At 44.5% G+C, this 20,000-nt stretch overlaps 1 protein-coding gene across 16 annotated transcripts in view; it reads right to left on the minus strand.

The window, feature by feature from the left end:
• LOC147007451 (triple functional domain protein-like) overlaps positions 1–20,000 on the minus strand; it is a 48,463-nt gene that overhangs the window by 26,279 nt on the left and 2,184 nt on the right. For 10 of the 16 annotated variants that reach the window (XR_015054174.1, XR_015054172.1, XR_015054176.1 and 7 more), the window contains exon 2: positions 1,565–1,741. The gene's annotated coding sequence lies outside the window, so the exon portion shown is untranslated. Of the gene's footprint in view, positions 1–1,564; positions 2,211–4,079; positions 4,425–5,485; positions 6,353–20,000 lie in introns of those variants that run through there. The other 6 variants (XR_015054173.1, XM_085867123.1, XR_015054175.1 and 3 more) reach the window with 5 other exon arrangements.

Raw genomic sequence — 20,000 nt, forward strand, 5'->3', positions numbered from 1 at the left:
ACACATATTTAACACACACTCTTGAGTGATACAAACACATACAGTTTAGACACAAACTCGAGCGTTCAACAAATCTTGACAATTTGTACATACACTCTTGAGTTAAACAAATATAGACAGTTTATACATACACTCATGAGATAAACAAATATTGACAGTTTATACGAATCCTCTTGCGTTAAACAAATATAGACACTTTATACACACACTCTTGAGGTAAACAAATATAGACACTTTAAACACACACTCTTGAGTGAAACAAATACAGACAATTTATACACAGACTCTTGAGTTATCCAAATATAGACACATTATAGAAACACTCTTGAGTTAAACAAATATAGGCTCCTTTAACATACACTCTTGAATAAAAGAAATATAGACAAGTTATACACACACACTCTTGAGGTAAATAAATATAGGCACTTTATACAAACACTTCAGAGGTAAACAAATATCGATACTTTACACAAATACTCGTGAGGAAACCAAATATAGATACTTTATAAAAACACTCGTGAGGTAAACAAATACAGACACTTAAAATAAACACTCACGAGTTAAACAAATATTGACACTATATACACACACTCTTGATTTAAACAAATATAGACACTTTATACAAACACATATGAGGAAAACAAATATAGACAATTTATACAAACTCTCTTGACGTGAACAAATATAGACACATTATACAAACACTCTTGAGTGAAACAAAAAAAATGCTCCTGAAACACACACTCTTGAGGTAAACAAATATGGGCACTTTATACAAACACAAATGAGGTAAACAAATATAGGCACTTTATAAAAACACTTATGAGGTAAACAAATATAGGCGCTTTCTCCAAAAACTTATGAGGTAAACAAATATAGATACTTTGCACAAATTCTCGTGAGGAAAACAAATAGAGATACTTTATAAAAACACTCGTGAGGTAAACAAATATAGACACTTAAAACAAACACTCACGAGTTAAACAAATATAGACACTATATACACACACTCTTGATTGAAACAAATATAGACACTTTATACCCACACTCTTGATTTAAACAAATATAGACACTTTATACACACACTCTTGATTTCAACAAATAGAGACACTTTATACACACACTCTTGATTTAAACAAATACAGACACTTTATACACACACTCTTGATTGAAACAAATATAGACACTTTATACCCACACTCTTGATTTAAACAAATATAGACACTATATACACACACTCTTGATTTCAACAAATAGAGACACTTTATACACACACTCTTGATTTAAACAAATATAGACACTTTATACACACACTCTTGATTTCAACAAATAGAGACACTTTATACACACACTCTTGATTTAAACAAATACAGACACTTTATACACACACTCTTGACGGAAACAAAGAGAGACACATTATACACACACTCTTGAGGTAAACAAATACAGACACTTTATAAAAACACTCGTGAGGTCAGCAAATATAGACACATTCTTCACACACTCTTGAGTTAAACAAATATGGAAACTTTATACAAACAACACCGGGCGTCGTGGCGTGCACCTGTAATCCGGCAACTCGGAGGCTTGGGTTGGAAGATCGCTTGAGAATGGGAGCTCTGCACTGGGCCATGCTATGAGAGGGTGGAAGGCAGCCCGGAATCATGGCGAAACCCAATCCTTATCCCTGTGTCGTATGAGGCGACCAGGCTTGCGTCAGGAAGAGCATCCAGTGTAAAACCTGTGTGAAATCAGAATGCGGATCATTACGGATGATCCGCTTTGGCGACCCCAAACGGGAGCAGCCGAAAGACGAACAAAAATACTTCATACAAACACTCATGAGGTAAACAAATATAGACACATGATACAAACGCTCGTGAGATAAACAAATATAGACACATTATACACACACTCTTGAGGTAGACAAATATAGACATTTTATATACACACTCTTGAGGTAAACAAATATAGACACTTTATACATACACTCTTGAATTAAACAAATATAGACACTTTATACAAACACTCTTGAGGAAAACAAATACAGACACTTTATACACACACTCTTCAGTTAAACAAATATAGACACTTCATACAAACACTTATGAGGTAAACAAATATGGACACTTTACATAAACACTCTTGAGGTAAAAAATAGAGAATCTTTATACACACACTCTTGAGTTATCCAAATATAGACACATTATACAAACACTCTTGAGTTAAACAAATATAGGCTCCTAAAACACAAACTCTTGAGGTAAAAAAATATGGGCACTTTGTTCAAACACTTTTGAGGTAAACAAATACAGACACATTATACACACACTCTTGAGTTAAACAAATATAGACACATTAAACACACACTCTTGAGTGAAACAAATATCGACACTTTATACAAACACTCTTGAGTTAAAGAAATATAGACACTTTTTCACACACTATTGAGGTAAACAAATATAGACACTTCATGCACACACTTGTTGTCAACAAAGAAAGACACTTTATACAAACACTCTTGAGTTAAACAAATATAGACAAATTAATCACACACTCTTGAGTGAAACAAATATTGAAACTTTGTACACACACTCTTGAGGGAAACAAATATAGGCACTTTATACACACACTCTTGCGTAAAACAAATCTAGACACATTAAACACACACTCTTGAGTGAAACAAAACACAGACACTTTATACGCACACACACACTTGAGATTTATAAATATAGACACTTCATACAAACACTTATGAGGTAAACAAATATCGACACTTTATACAAACACTCGTGAGATAAACAAATATAGACGCTTTTCTAAACACTCTTGAGGTCAACAAAGAAAGACAATTTATACACACACTCTTGAGGTAAATAAATACAGACACTTTAAACACACACTCTTGAGCTAAACAAATATAGACACTTTAAACACACACTATTGAGTGAAGCAAATGCAGACAGTTTATACACACACTCTAGAGTTCAACAAATCTTGACAGTTTGTACATGCACTCTTGAGTTAAACAAATATAGACAGTTTATACATACACTCTTCAGTTAAACAAATATAGACAGTTTATACATACACTCATGAGATAAACAAATATTGACAGTTTAAACATACATGATTGAGTTAAACAAATACAGACACTTTATACACACACTCTTGAGGGAAACAAATAAAGACAGTTTATACACACATTCATGAGGTAAACAAATATAGACAGTTGAAACAAACCCTCTTGAGTTAAACAAATATAGACAGTTTATACATACACTCATGAGATAAACAAATATAGACAGTCTCTTCAAACCCTCTTGCGTTAAACAAGAAAAGACTGTTTATACATACACTCACGAGTTAAACAAATACAGACAGTTTATACATACACTCATGAGATAAACATATCTAGACAGTTTATACAAACCCTCTTGCGTTAAACAAGTATAGACAGTTTATACAAACCCTCTTGCGTTAAACAAATAAAGACACTTTATAAACACACTCTTGAGGTGAACAAATATAGACACTTTAAACACACACTCTTGAGTTAAACAAATAAAGACATATTAAACACACACTCTTGAGTGAAACAAATACAGACAGTTTATACACACACTCAAGAGTTCAACAAATCTCGACAGTTTGTACATGCACTCTTGAGTTAAACAAATATAGACAGTTTATACATACACTCATGAATTAAATAAACTAGTGCATGCCTGTAGGTGCAAACTAAACAAAACAAAAAACTTCCAAACCGCATTCCATAAACAACCACACAGGCCGTTCCTCCGCTCTCATGTGCCCGTTCGTGCATGGCCGTACATGCAAAAAAACAACTTTCAAACCGCGTGCCAGAAACAGCAACCACACAGGCCGTTCCTTCGCTCTCTTAAATGACGATTGGATTGGGGCATTGTGTTTAATAAAATCGAGAAAGAATGAATACAGTAAGTGGATAAATCAAGAAAAAAAAATCGAGAAAGTACCGAAATCGAGAAAGAAAGAACACAGTAATCGATAAATCAAGAAAAAAAAAATCGATAAAGAATACAGTAATCGTCACTGACTGGATTGGGGTATTGGGTTTGAGAAAATCGAGAAAGAAATCAAGAAAGTACAGAAATAGAGAAAGAAAGAATCAAGAAAGAATACAGTAATCGTCACTCTCCGGAAGTGAAGTCCTCACTGTCTGGAAGTTCGCATTAGGCAGTTACGATTATTCGCAATTTATTCTTAATGGCCAATTATTCAATTGGCTCCAACATATTTTGCCTTTTCCCAATATCATCGCAAGGAAAAACACAAAGAGAAGAGGAAAGAGGTGATAAAAAACGTGCAAAAAATAATTTACTTCCTGCTTCGGAGCATACCAGCTACCTCTGATGTTCCCCAAATTTATGCACCGTCTCATATGAAAACGATCATAACTTGGGTCATTGTGTTTATCTATAAATGCGCATAAGAAATCGAGAAATTATACGAATACACCAAGTCATCACTCTCCGGAAGCCCGTACGTTGTAACCCGTAATGGGGAACGTGGCTGTGCTTCCCTTCACCATCGGCCACGCCCACGCAACAACGTGTCTTGCCATTGGTTTGGTAAATAAATGGCCATAACTTGGGAAGCACTTGCCCGATTAATATCAAACCTTGAAAAGGCACATCCTCAGGTCCCCAGCAATATTCCTGGCAAGTTTCAATTAGATCGGACCAGAGGTTGTCAAGAAACAGCGGACACACACACACACACACACACACACACACACACACACACACACACACACACACACACACACACACACACACACACACACACACACACACACACACACACACACACACACACTGCTGGAATTATACATAGATATAGACAGTTTATACATACACTCACGAGTCAAACAAATATAAACACTTTTTACAAACACTCTTGAGTTAAACAAATGCAGACACTTTACACACACAATCTTGAGGTAAACAAATATAGATACTTTACACAAATACTCGTGAGGAAAATAAATATAGATATTTTATAAAAACGCTCGTGAGGTAAACAAATTTCAACACTTTATCTAAACAAATATAGACACTTTATACCCACACTCTTGAGTTCAACAAATGTTGACACTTCATCCAAACACATATGAGGTAAATAAATATAAACAATTCATACTAACACGCTTGAGGTAAACAAATATCGACACTTTATACAAACACTCTTGAGGTAAACAAATAGAGACACATTATACACACTCTTGAGGTAAACAAATACAGACACTTTATACAAACACTCTTGAGGTAAACAAATACAGACACTTTATACAAACACTCTTGAGGTAAACAAATAGAGACACATTATACACACTCTTGAGGTAAACAAATGTAGAAACTTTAAACACACACTCTTGAGTAAAACAAATATAGACATATTAAACACACTTTATACAAACAATACCGGGTGTCGTGGCGTGCACCTGTAATGCGGCTACTCGTTGGCTTGGGTTCGAGGATCGCTTGGGGAAGGGAGCTCTGCACTGGGCCACGCTATGAGAGGGTGTAGGGCAGCCCGGAATCATGGCGAAACCCAATCCTTATCCCTGTGTCGTATGAGGCGACCAGGGTTGCGTCAGGAAGAGCATCCAGCGTAAAACCTGTGCCAAATCAGTAGGCGGATCATAACGGATGATCCGCTTTGGCGACCCCTAACTGGAGCAGCCGAAAGACGAACAAAAATATTTCATACAAACACTCATGAGATAAACAAATATAGACACTTTATACAAACCCCCTTGCGTTAAACAAGTATAGAGAGTTTATAAAAACACTCTTGAGTTTAACAAATATAGACAGTTTATACATACACTCTTAAGTTAAACGAATACCGACAGTTTCTCCATACACTCTTGAGTTAAACGAATAGAGACAGTTTATACATACACTCTTCAGTTCAACAAATGTGGACACTTTTACCACACACTCTTGAGTTTAACAAATATAGACACTTTATACACACACTCTTGAGTAAAACAAATATAGACACTTTATACATTCACTTGTGAGGTAAACAAATACAGACTTCATTCTCACGTGACGACCAATACAGGCAAATCTGCCGGCACAAAAGGGCGGATGCAAAACACTTTCTTGGATTGAAAATTAAAATCATAATTGTGTTGAGAATGTTATGAAACCTTCCACCCACCTTCGGACATCTGTTCGGTCCCCAAACAGTTCCACAGAAAGTTTGACGTGGCTTGCCCCAAAACTGTGGGAGTCGTTAGGGGACTGATGGATGGAAGGACATTCCAACTTTACTACCTCCGCCACCGACGGTGAAGGAGGTTATGTTTACCCCTTTCTGTCTGTTTTGTTTGTTTGTTTATCTCTGTTTGTTTGTGTGCAGGATATCTCAAAACGTTGTGAACGGATCTGGGTGAAATTTTGCGGACAGATTCGATGTGTGACAAGGACGAACTCATTCTTTCCCCCAGGTCTTCAAGACAGTTGTTCACCACCCTCTCAGATCAACCTCCCTCACCCCACCCCCTTTCAAGTTTCCAGTTTTACTTTGTGAGAGTTTGCGGCTGTATCCATCTTGTTCACCCTGTGTGTCCTCCCTATTCCTCATTCTTTCATATATCCCTTATTTACCTCCGCCATCGAAGATGGACGGAGGCTACTGTTTTCACCCTTGTCTGTTTGTTTGTTTTTGTTTCTTTGTGAACAGTATTGCGGAAAAAGTCCTCAACGGATTTCGACGAAACTTGGTGGGGGATTAGGTATGGTCCAAGGACCATGCCATTACATTTTGGACTTGGTCCAAAGTCCAACATGGCTACTATGGCGGCCATTTTGAAAAAATATTTGAATTTTTGTTTTTGCATTTCTTCATGTTTTAAGTGATTTTTTTCCAACAAAATTTCGATTTTGTTTTTGCATTTCTACATGTTATAAGTGATTTTCAACAAAAAACATGCCAAAATTATAATTGCGTCTGATTTTGGAACTGCAGGTGGATATACCCACGTAAAATAAATTTCTGTCTCAAGGAATCGAGTTATGACGAATGAATTGAGTATGTAAAAGTTAAAAGTTAAAGGGAAAGTTGCAAACTATAACTCTGTGAGCACTGTTGACATCAAATTGAATGAATAGGATATCAGGTTCACTTGAGTGACCTCGTAGTATTGGCGGCGGAGGTTTTGCACTCTACCGAGTGCTCCCCCTCGAGTTTCTCCATGTCTGCCTCTATTTTATCCATCAACTCTGCTCTTGGTGTGTCCTCCTCCCTCTATTTTTCCTTACTGTTCCTTTTGTTCTGTTACATTCTGATCCGTTTGATCTTCTCGCTCCTCCACAAGCCTCGGCCTTGCTTTTAAGCATCAGCGTTTGGCTGCTTGTCATTGGGGAAAGGGAAAGGTACTTTGGAGTGATGAGTCAGAGTTTGAAATTTTTGGAACAAAAAGAAGGCAGAAGGAGGGTTTTGATGAGAAGAATAAGGACATGTCTGTGCAGCCTACACTGAAGCATGGTGGAGGCTTTGTTCAGGTTTGGGGTGTATTTGGTGAGAATTGAAGGAACAATGAATGATAAGTACAAGCAGATCCTAATCCACCTTGTTATCCCATCGGGAAGGAGGTTAATTGGCGACAACTTTATTTCCACCACAATGCCCTTAAATTCACTGCAAACGTCATTAAAACAAATTTCGAAAGAAAATCAGTCAGGGAACTCGATAACGATAAGAATGACACTCTCAAACTTCTGACCTGAAAAAATTATTGTGACGTTGACCTTCCACATGTAAAAATAGTGCAGTACAACACATTTCCTGGCAATGAGCCCAAGTGTATGGAATTGTACATCTTCAAAAATCAAAGAAAAAGCTTCACGCACAGGCACACACTATCTGTACCTTCCCTGTTGTTATCGTCCCACTCCTCCACCCACCCCCACCCCCATTCCCAATCCTCCACTCTTCTCACCCCCACTGAATAAAAGTATATAAACTGTGAGCCTGAATCAATGTGGCGTTGATGTAGTCTATGCCTGATGAGCCAAATGGCCTCCTCCTCCTCTGTCGAAGTTCCTTGCGTAACTTGTGACACTATATCAAACCCTGCAGTCCAGATTTTCATTACTCGATTGGTCCCCCAGGGGTGTGCTATAATGTCACACTACCAAGCTACCATATGAGACCTCAATAAGGTGAGTATGGCAGTAAGTGGAGTACTTTCAGGACCCACACAAGTACACCCTGATTACCTGAATGACAACCACTTTGGATCGAACCACAAAAATATACCAGATAAAGCATCAACTACCTAAAGGCCACTCCCAGGATGGGAAAAGTGGCCATCACGGTTGTTTTAGGTGGTAGGTTGTAAACAGCAACCGCCCAAACATGGGAAAGGCCAAAAGTTTGTGGCTCCTAGTGTCCGTCATTGTGGGGGTGCAAATAATCTTGCCTGAATGAGAGAGAGAGAGAGAGAGAGAGAGAGAGAGAGAGAGAGAGAGAGAGAGAGAGAGAGAGAGAGAGAGAGAGAGAGAGAGAGAGAGAGAGAGAGAGAGAGAGAGAGAGAGAGAGAGAGAGAGAGAGAGAGAGAGAGAGAGCGCAGGCAGTAGTAGTGTCGGTCCCTCCTTCGACCCTTGCCTTTCTCATAAATTTGACTCTTTTTCTCTTAGTTTCACCAACATTTGTGGTCTTTCTTCTAACCTTTCCTCTGTTGAACACCATTTCGTTAGTACCTCGACTAATATCTTGCTTCTCTTGTACACTTTACAAGAAGACAGAACTATCAAATGATCTTCTCGTTCATTCCTTTTAAATGTCCAACTCGTAGAAGGATCCAGATTCAGATTTTCACCAAAATCTAACAAACCAATCCTCACACACCCAACCTGTCCAGCAAGTTTCATCTGAATCTATCGATAACTTACTGAGATATCCTGCACACAAACAAACAGGGATGAAAACGTAACTTCGGTGGCAGAGGTAACTTGAACCTTCACTCACGATTCCGCTTCAAAGGAGGAGTCTGTACTTATTCCAACATCAACACACCTGTTTTCCTTGTGGACCTTGAATCTACAAACTTTGATGTCATGGCTTAAAATAAAACACCACCAATCCATTACATTTTAGCGACACAATTTCAGTGGCGATTGGTTCCTCGGACCACATTCTAGTTGCATGTCTCTTTACTACCATTCCTCCTTCTCCAACTGCTCTTTCTGAATGCCATTATTGGCACTCCAATAGAGCTGACTGGGCTGGCTTAGTGAAATTATATTGTGGCAGTTTTCGGAGACCCCCAGGGAAGCACACACCAACACACATAAAGAACCCTCAGATAGTTATCTTCGCAGCATAGTGTCGATCATATAATTGAAAACCATTGCAATTCTTTTCTTCTCTATATACTGTACCTCTATCTCTCCTTCGCTATCTCTCTGTTTCCCTCTATTTTTCTCAATCCCTCTCCACATCCCCACAGCACATCCACAGACACAACAGCATGATTTTCACTCCACAAATCAAGACACTCCAAATGTGAAAAGCCTGCATTTCGTCACCAAAAAGGCATTGAAAGGGCAAGGAATGAGTTTCCCCAGCCTGCAGCCCCAATCAGTGACCAATCCTGCATCCCAAGTCAGTGACCGAGCCTGCAGCCTGAATCAGTTACCGAGCTTTGAGGCTACCAATGAACATCGACGAGGTCACAAGGCTATCTAATGGGGGAGATAGATGGGTCATATGGCATTGGGCCGGAGTTCAGAACGTGTGCGTCTGGAAACGGAGAGGTCAAGCGAGCTGGTGGTTGGAGAGTGGGCTGATGTCTGCGGCACAAGCGGAGGACTGGTATCTGCAGAGCGAGCTGGTGGACAAGCGCAAGCGAGGTGAGGTCCGGTACCAGACAGACCAGCGGAGAGTTACCAGACTCGTCAGCCATACACACTTCTTTACCCAATCTTTCTCTTGCTATCCCTATTCTAATTTGCTCCCTTTGGACGCACGGACATCAATGGAAAGCTCCGACTGCTCTTTTCAGAGCTTACCGATTATCGACCTTCACGCCATTTCCTCCAACGCCAAACACACCCACCCTCTGAACCTCTCAGGACATGACACCATTGCCTGACACCATCACCTTCTCCCCCCACCCCTCCCCATTTCTTTGGACCCACATGAGCCTGCCGGCTTATGTATGGTAAGCAAGAGGCCAACAGCATACCTCATATTCATTTCTCCTACCCTGTCCTCCTTTCTTCCCTCATTTTCTGACATGACTGTGGCACCCATCTGAATTTTGTCACAAGTAACTGATTAAGAGTGGGCTTTTGTGATTGGGGTAATTATTTCTCAGTTGTGACACTGCCTTGTACATACGTGCTTTTGTTAAATCATGACAAACCATTTTCAAACTGTCTGGTTGTTGTTTACATTGGTTAAGCAAAGTGTGTGGAACAGGGAGTTTGTCCCCGTGGTTCCGACACGGGTCCATCTCCGGTAACGCTCGGCCATATTTTATCAAGGTGGCATGTTGGGAAGCACAGTCCTTATATGGGGTGATTAATTTTCCGGAAAGGTAAGAATGGATTGGATGCTGAACCCTACCTAAATTAAGCTTCTTCGCTCACTGCAGATCTGGGTAAAATCACAAACTGGTCCAACACATGGAACATGTCTTTCAATCTGGAAAAATCTCACACTCTCACTATGTCTCTCCGAAAGGACCATTCGTTTGGAATCCCCCCCCCGCCCCGTCCACTTTCTCAACAATCCTCTGGAAGAAGTCCATTCATTCAAGCTTCTGGGTCTCACGACCTGCCATGATCTTTCCTGAGAAAGCCACATTTCCAACCTGGCTTAGAAAGCCAGTCGCCGACTGGGAAAACTCCATCGTGCAAAGTCCTTCCTCGGCCGACCTGAGCTCCTGACAACATACAAAGCTTTTGTCTGCAGCCTGATGGAGTACTGCTCTCCCCTTTGGGCTGGTACTCCTGCCTCCCACCTTTCTTGGCTTCATGCTGTGAAAACCAAGGCATTTCGGATCATTGGCATCTCCCGCAATGAGGCTGAGTCTTTGGGCCTCTCACTCTCTCACCGCAGGCAGTTCGGTGGTCTTTCTGTCTTCTACCGTCTCCTCTCCTGTCTCGCCCCCCCTGCTGTGTATGTGATTTGTCCCCACCATATTTCCGCAGGGCGCTCAAGGTCCTCCAACAACCCCCTTCTGCTAAAACTACCAAATCACGAATCACTGATCACCTTCACTCTTTCATTCCTCTATTTCCACACCTTTGGAATAAACTCCCTTACTCTGTTCAATCCCATTCTTCCCTCCAGGCCTTCAAAATAGCTGTTCACCACCACCTCTTATCATCCCCCATCCAAATTCTCGATCTTTTCTTACCCCGTTAATCCAGTCCAAACCCACCTCCTTCAAATTCCCTGCTTTCTTTCCTGAAAGTCCCTGTCATGTCCATCTTGGATACCCCGTGTTCCCCACCCAATCCCTCTCCATTCCACAGATCTCCTAATGTCTCTGTTCCCCAGTGTTTTGTCCTTCCCACTCCCGCCCCTCGTCTCATGCCCCCTTGCTGTGCGTTGTGCGTTAGCTCTCACACGAGCCTCGACAAGGTATACAAAAAAAGGGACATGGCATATCACACCTGGAAATAGTATTTTTCCTCTGACTCATATTCAGCCTTCTTCTCCAATTTAAATCATTGCAGATTTGTTATTTGTGAGGCGAAGCATTCTTTTATCCAAAGGAAGTGTGACAGCCTCTCTTCTTCCTTCACTTGTTGGTTTTTCTGATCTTCTGCCAAAAGTGTCTTCAACAACTTTTGTCGCACAACCTTTCCTTCACTTTTCCGTTCCGATGATACTATTGCTGTCTCTCCAACCGACAGAGCAATTCTTTTTGGCTCTTTTCTCCTCTAATTCCACATTGGATGACTCTCACATTCAAACAACCCATGATGCACCCTTTACCAATCATATACCTCTCCCTATAATCTCTTTTCAAATAATCAAAAAGTACTTCTCTCTTTGGATACACGCAAGGTGTACGGATAAAATGGCATTCCTCCTCGTATCTTGAAGGAGTGTGCTTCAGAACTTGCACTTGTGCTTTCTCGTTTATTTTGCTTCTGTTTGAAAACCCAAACATTTCCTATTTTCTGTAAACATGCATTAGTACAGCCTACTCTAAAGAAGGGTGATCGTTCAAACCCTTCCAACTTCTGTTCTTTCTCCGATTTCCAAAGTCTTTGAACGTCTTCTCAATTCTCATTTCCTCAATCATCTTGAATCTCAGTCTTCTCTCTGACCATCAGTGTGGCTTTCATAAGACGAGATCGCCCAATGATATATTTTCCGATATTACAAATATCTGGTCTTGTTCTCTGAGAGACAATGAGGAATCCTTTGTTGTAGCCCTTGAGATTTCAAAAGCTTTGGACAGAGTGTGGCACCGGAGTCTTTTTTTTTTTTTTTTTTTTTTTGTATACCTTGGTCGAGGCTCGTATGAGAGCTAACACACAACTCACAGCAAGGAGGCATGAGACAAGAGGGGCGGGAGTGGAAGGGACAAAACAGTGGGGAACAGACACATTAGGTGAACTGTGGAAGGGAGAGGGATGGGGATGGGACGGGGAACATGGCGAAGAGAAGATGGACATTTCAGGGACTTTCAGGAAGGAAAGCAGGAGAAATGAAGGAAGTGGGCTTGGGTGGATTATCGGGGATAGAAAAGATCGAGGATTTGGATGGGGGAAGATAAGAGGTGGTGGTGAACAGCTGTTTTGAAAGCCTGGCGGGAAGAATGGGAAAGAATAGAGTGAGGAAGTTTATTCCAAAGGCGGGAAAAAGAGGAATGAAAGAGTGAAGTTGAGTAGTGATTCGTGATGTTGTTAGTTTTACAAGAAGGGGGTTGTTGGCGGACTTTGAGCGCCCTGTGGAAATGTGGTGGGGACAAATCGCAGAGAGAGCATGGGGGGGCAAGGCTGGAGAGGAGTCGGTAGAAGACAGAAAGACCACCGACCAACCTGCGGTGATTGAGTGAGAGGCCCAAAGACTCAGCTTCATTGCGGGAGATGCCGATGATCTTAAATGCCCTGGTTTTGACAGCGTGAAGCCGAGAAAGGTGGGAGGCAGGAGCACCAGCCCAGAGGGAGAGCAGTACTCCATCAGGCTACGTACAAAAGCTTTGTAAGTGGTCAGGAGCTCAAGAGGGCCTAGGAATGACTTTGCACGACGAAGGATTCCCAGTCGGCGACTGGCTTTTGAGGCGAGGTTGGAAATGTGACTTTCCCAGGAAAGGTCATGGCAGATAGTGAGACCCAGAAGCTTGAAAGAAAAGACTTCTTCCAGAGGATTGTTGAGAAAGTGGATGGGGGGGTTTTCTAAATGGTCCTTTCGAAGCGACATCGTGAGAGTGTGAGATTTGTCTGGATTGAAAGACATGTTCCACGTGTTGGACCAGTTTGTGATTTTATCCAGATCTGCAGTGAGCGAAGCTGCTGCTGCTTGCCCGTCTGAGGGATGACAGATGGTACGGCAGAGGGTGGAGTCGTCGGCAAAGTGAAATAGAGGATTTTCCAGAGAGTCCGAGAGATCATTGATGAAAACTCCATTTATGAAATGGAGTTTTGATGAAATGATGAAAAAAAAAGATGAAAAGAACTCCATTTAGGGCCACACGTTGACTGCGACAGGGGAGGAAGTCTGCGAGCCATGAGTGGAGATGGCCTTGAATACCATGGGAAGAGAGTTTGGTGAGTAGTGCAAGGTGCCAGACTGTGTCAAAAGCACGTGATATGTCCAGGGATACGGCTCGGATTTCCTGTCTGGCATTGAGGACCTCCATCCATTGATGGGAGAGCAGAAGCAGCATATCCAGGGTAGAGTGACCTTGTCTGAAACCAAATTGATGATTGGAAATCAAGCCATTGGAGAAAAGGAAGGATTTCATGTCTGAAGCGATGATGGATTCCATGACCTTGCTGATGATTGGTAGAAGGCTGATTGGTCTGTAGTTACAGGGATCTGTTTTTGCACCTTTTTATGCAGGGCAGTGATGTTAGCAGATTTCCAAGCAGATGGCAGATGACCTTTGGCAAATGAGAGGGTGAATAGAACAGAGAGAGGGTGAGCAAGAGCAGAAGAGCAGGCTTTGAGGACACGTGGGCTGATGCCGTCTGGACCGGTTGCAGAATCTGAGTTGAGGTTTGAAAGCAAGCTCTCCACTTTGTCAGGAGAAAAGGATACAGAGTCCAGGGACAGTTGGGTGCGACTGGGTAAAGTGGGTAGAGATAGTGATGGGTTTAGGACACAAGATTTAGCTGCAAACACCGAGTTTAGACATTCAGCTTTATCACGTGTGGAATCAGCAGTGCGGCCATTTGAGGTAAGGGAGGGGATGGAGGGGGAACATACACCAGAAACAGATTTGATTAAACGCCACCAGGATTTTGAGGAGGGAGAGAGGTTTGAGAGTCCAGACTTGAGATGAGAAAGATGTTGTTTTCTGGCTCTCCTGAGGGTAGATACACACTTGTTCCGAGCTTTGTGGAAAGAACTGAGATTGCCCTCAGTTGGGTTTGCTTTCCATGAGGCAAAGGCAAGTTGTTTCAGGACAACTGCCTCGCCACAAGCTTCAGTAAACCAAGGACGGGAGGAAGGGTAAGACAACTGAACACGAGAGGGGATAAATCTGTGCATGAGGGAGAGCAAGTTTCTTTGAAAGAATTCCCAGGATGAGTTGATGTTTGAGAAAGTAGTGATAGGAGACCAGTCTGTAAGTTTGATGGCTGCTCGGAGACCCTGCCAGTCGGCTTGAGTGAAATGCCAGACTCGACGGCGGTGAGGTGGTTCTCTGATAACAGCCAGAGAGATGTCCACTTTAACAGGGACGTGGTCAGAAGAACCAATTGGAGCGAAGGAAGAGCAGCAGATATTGTCAGGGAAATTTGTTAAAATCAGATCCAGAAGAGATGGAGTACCATTGGTTGAGATCCGGGTCGGGAAGTTGACCGATTGAGTCAGTCCCAATGAGTCGCAGAAAGCTTTTGCTGAGGTGCCATGGCAGGTGAGAGAGGTACCCACACCTAGCCAACTGGCGTGATGACAATTGAAGTTGTGCTGTACTGAAATGGGAGATGCTTAGCAGGCAGACACGAAGCGGAGGAACAGTCGAGCCGGGCTGTGTTGCACGAGTGCGAGCGCGGGCGTACTGTGCCCGCGGCTCCCCTTTATTCCGTACGCGGTACACTCACGAGCCGGCCGACTCCAGCATTACTACGACCCCTCAGACGGCGTGCACGCCTCATATCCCTCGCCGACCCCCACGGCCACCTCCCATCATCACGCCCACCATGCAACATCACCATGCCCTTCCCCATAGGCCCGCAGACTCCACCACACTCCTCCCCCCTAAAACTATGATTATTAACTGATTATCATTATAAGAAGCATGCAGAACACGAAGGACTTCGTATAATAATCATGGAAATAAAATGAAAATAGCAAAGCATAATAGCACACCACATCATATAATGTGTCGATGCGAGCGAGTGGAGCAGCAAAGGTCAGGTCTGACCGCGTTACCGATATGAAGCAGCAAAATGAGAAGCACAGCAGCATTATGCAGCAAAAACGCCCCGAGGCGGCCCATGCTGACATGAGCCTGGCCAAGGTCGTAACGACCTCTCGAGCCAACGTCCTCCGGCCCCATCAAACGCCTCCGGCCCACTCCCCCAGGCAGACCCGACGTAGATAAACATCCCGAGGCCGGCAGCCCGCTATCTGGAAGCCGTGGCGCCAGCCTAAGACCTTGGCCGGGGCGCTGAATAGCGACGCTGGCTGCATGCATTTAATGCGCCAAAACAACTCACGCACCACAATCAGTTGAGACGCCAACGCCCGTCCCAACGGCCTTGAGCGAACACAGCGAGTTGCGCTCGCAATCAGAGGTGGGGGTAACGCCGACCAGGGCACCAGACTTGGTTCCGAGTCGATCTCCGAGACCCACACGGCCGCGAGACGGGAGCAACTCCACTTAAACCACACTGCAATCATAGGCTCGTTATAAATCATTACGAATAATATTCGAAGCATCGCAAATTCATTTTTCCGTACAGCGCGCTTTTTGATAAAATCCCAGTACAAGACAAAGCAATTACCTGCGGCCTGGAGCAACTGGAGGCTAACAAACCTTCTTTATTCGCCCCCACATCACATTGATCATAACACCAACTCCATTGACTGATCTCCGCCACATCCACTTTTACACGAGAACTGCTGGCATTTATTTCAACAACATTAAACTGCATCACTAGAGCAAGGAAAAGCACATATGCCATGAACAACAACCCACAACCCACATCACGAGTCCGCTTCTTGGTTGTCGACTTGATGCTGCGACTCGCGACTCCCTTTAACGCCACGGGCCCACCGCCACCTGTTGAAGCTGCCTGAACCACACCGATGCGCATTGCCTCACGAACCCTGCCGAAGCGCGGGAACTCATCGCGAACGAAGCGCGGGAACTCATCGCGAGAGCTGATATGGCTCTCGCCGCTCCTGGAGCGCACATCATCGCCGCAGGCAGCAACGAACGGTGGCTCCCGCTGCATCGACGCGGCCCCCGCCGCCAGAGCCTCGCCCTCGGTGTTCGACGAAGGTCTCGAAGAGAGCACTGGCACATCTGGAGGCACGAACCGGAACCCGTTCCGACCCAAAAGGGTCCGGCTCGCCGAGCCCGGCTCCTGCTCCGGCTCGCCGGCATCATCATGCCCCGGCTGCAGGCTGATCTCCAGGTCACTGGGGTCCTGCTGCGGTGCCCCTTCGCTCCCGGTGCGATCGTGCTGCGGTGCCCCTTCGCTCCCGGTGCGACCGTGCTGCGGTGCGCGCTCTCGTCCCGCACCGCTAGGCGTGCGAGCACCCTGCGGCACTTGAGCCATCGCGCGGACTTGCGCGGTCACCGGTGTCTGCTCGACAGATGAAACAGTCGCGATCGCCGAGTCGAATGTGATGTCGGTCAATGGCTGCTCGCAGACAATGTCAATGGCTGCTCGCAGACCAGAAATAAAATGATCTCTGAACCGTGCCGGACGCTCCTCTGCCGTGAATTTGCACGGCACAGCCGAATGCGATGCGCGGCCAGCACGAGTGGACTCAATTCGACACCCGATCCGTGCCTCGCTCACTTCCCCCCCCCCCGCCACTGATCTTGTCATTTCCGGATCAATTGCAAGCAGGTTTCGACGCGGGACAGAAGGATCGCCTCGCACACCGCCATCTATGAACGCAACAATGGGCGATGACCCTCGGCCCACACACCGTAGACGACCTCGAGAGCCCAGACCGCCGTCCGAGTGATTGCATTGCCACGCTCGCCCACGACCCGCGCCGCAGACCGTGCGCATGGCCGTGCGTGCCTGGCCCATTGCGATGACCCCTAGACCATCTGCTGTGTCCCGACCATCGAGACCTCGGACATTCTCCAGAGCTTGCGCGACGTCCAACGCCGCGTTCGAGCCGAAACGCGTATCCTCGACAAAACGAACAAGAAAATGAACCAAATGAACGAACGTTGCCCACTCGACGTGGCCGAAGTCGATTCCGACGAAGGCGGGCACGCGTACGTTTGCCATGCACCGACTCTTTGCCATGTTCGCGTTGGCGAGACCTTTGGCTCCGTAGGCTGGAACCGCACGGGTCATTTGCCGCCCTTACACACGCCGATTCGAAGATCCTCGTCGCCAACTGTGCTGTACTGAAATGGGAGATGCTTAGCAGGCAGACACGAAGCGGAGGAACAGTCGAGCCGGGCTGTGTTGCACGAGTGCGAGCGCGGGCGTACTGTGCCCGCGGCTCCCCTTTATTCCGTACGCGGTACACTCACGAGCCGGCCGACTCCAGCATTACTACGACCCCTCAGACGGCGTGCACACCTCATATCCCTCGCCGACCCCCACGGCCACCTCCCATCATCACGCCCACCATGCAACATCACCATGCCCTTCCCCATAGGCCCGCAGACTCCACCACAGAAGTCACCACATAAAAGGAAGAGAGAGTTTGGATGAGAAGATAGAAGATGGTCCATGTTTTCGGATAGTGAGATGTAGATGGAGTCATCACTGTTCGGTGGACGGTGCAGTACACACATATAAACATGAGGTGGGAGTGGAGGGGAAGCCGAAGCCAGAGGTATTACTGGGGGTGTGGGGGAGTGAGAGCAGTGCATGGAGAGTGAGGAATAGAGTCTTTGATGAAGAGAGCAACACCTCCACCAGGACGAGGCTCAGGTCTGTCATACCGTAAGAGGGAGTAACCGGGGAGAGATACCTGGGAGTCTGACACGTCTTGGGAGAGGAAAGTTTCTGTTAGGCAGATAATGTCTGGTTTGTCAGTGGCAACCTGTATGGAAAGATCTGAAAGGTTTGAGCGAAGGCCCCGGATATTTGAGGTCCACACTTTTAATGAAGAGGTAGGAGAGGAGGCTTTGGGTGCAGGAGGTGGAGGTGGAGGGGAGGTTGGACAAGGGACGAGGGGGGGGAGGTAAGGAGGGTTGCTGAAAGAGTGTGGGGTATTGCAGAATAGCGAGGGAGGGGCCGAATGAGGAGGAGAAAAGGCTCTGTGGTGCTGGGGGAGAGGGAGGACAAGAGACAAGGAAGAAGGCAGTTGAGGATTTGAGGAGGTGGAGTGAAGAGATGGAGGTGAGAGGGCAGTGGAGGGAGGCAGGTTGGTGGATGAGAGGGGGGCAACTTAGAGAAGGAAGAGTGAGGGGATGAAAGGTGGGAGGAAGGTGAGGGGGAATTTTTGAGAGAGGTGAGAGGGAGGCTTGGAGGGAGAAGAGTGGGATGGTTGCTTTGAGAGTGAGAGTGAGGGGTGAGGGGGTGAGTTGGCACTGAAGTTGGAAAAAAAGAATGGTTGATGGAAAGCGAACATCCATGGCAAACTGTGGTTTTTAAAAGTTTAAGGTCAGAGATGCGATTTAATACAATTCTTGATGGATGCAATGAAGGCGAATTCAGAGAATGGAGAGAAGAAGCGCTGTAATAGTTGCATTTTTTAGGCAAGGAATGAAGGAGAGGTCGAAATGAGAGCAGTCTGTTAAAATAGCAGAAGAGTCGTGCATTGTGAAACAGTAAAGAGTACCACATGTGTGAGAGAGGAAGATGAAGCATTATAAGATCGTCTTTGTTGTTAATATTAATGTATGAGAGAGTTCAACAGATTAGGTGATGGAAGTGTAGAAAAAAAAAATCGAGGAAGAAGACAAGGAGGAAGTTAAGAGGAAGAAGAAGAAGCAGAATCGGGAGAGGGTGAGCGTGTTGTTGTTGTTGTTGTTGGGTATATATATATATATATATATATATATATTTTTTTTTTTGAGATAAGAAAGAGATTAGTTGGGAGAATGGGGGATGTTTGGAAAGTGGGGAGGATGAAAATTGAAGGTAATGGGGAGGATAGAAATTGAAGGTAATGGGGAGAAAAAAAACAAAAAACAAAAATAAAAACGATCGAACACCGAGTGGAACCAGTAGGCCTCAAGCCTAGGCTTAGGCCTCAAACACCAGGTAAGAACGTCGACAAAAATACTCACAAAATAGCACGATTTTTGAAACAAAACCGAACTAGGAACACACAGTAACATGTAGGTGAGAAAATTAAACAGTTAAAACGGGACAAATAACAACCGAAAACTTAACTTTGAGAACGTCAGCAGGGAGCCCTGAGGAGACATCTCCCCACCCCAAAACCAGAACCGGAAGTCTTATCGATAAGCTCCCCTCTTTCGGCTTTCCTTCGACACTCTGTTCTCTCTCATACCGAGCTTTCTCTCTAGTTGTTATATCTCCATAAATGTTGGTGGTTCATCCTCTCCCTCCTTCTCTACCAACAGTTGTGTTCCTCAGGGTTCTGTCGGCTCCTACATTCTTCCTTCTTTTTATCAATAATCTTCTTTCTTC

This window comes from Eptatretus burgeri, unplaced genomic scaffold, assembly GCF_056783735.1.
Source record: "Eptatretus burgeri isolate ZD-2024b unplaced genomic scaffold, Ebu_testis_v1 Ebu_testis_scaffold_159, whole genome shotgun sequence".
NCBI lineage: Eukaryota > Metazoa > Chordata > Myxini > Myxiniformes > Myxinidae > Eptatretus > Eptatretus burgeri.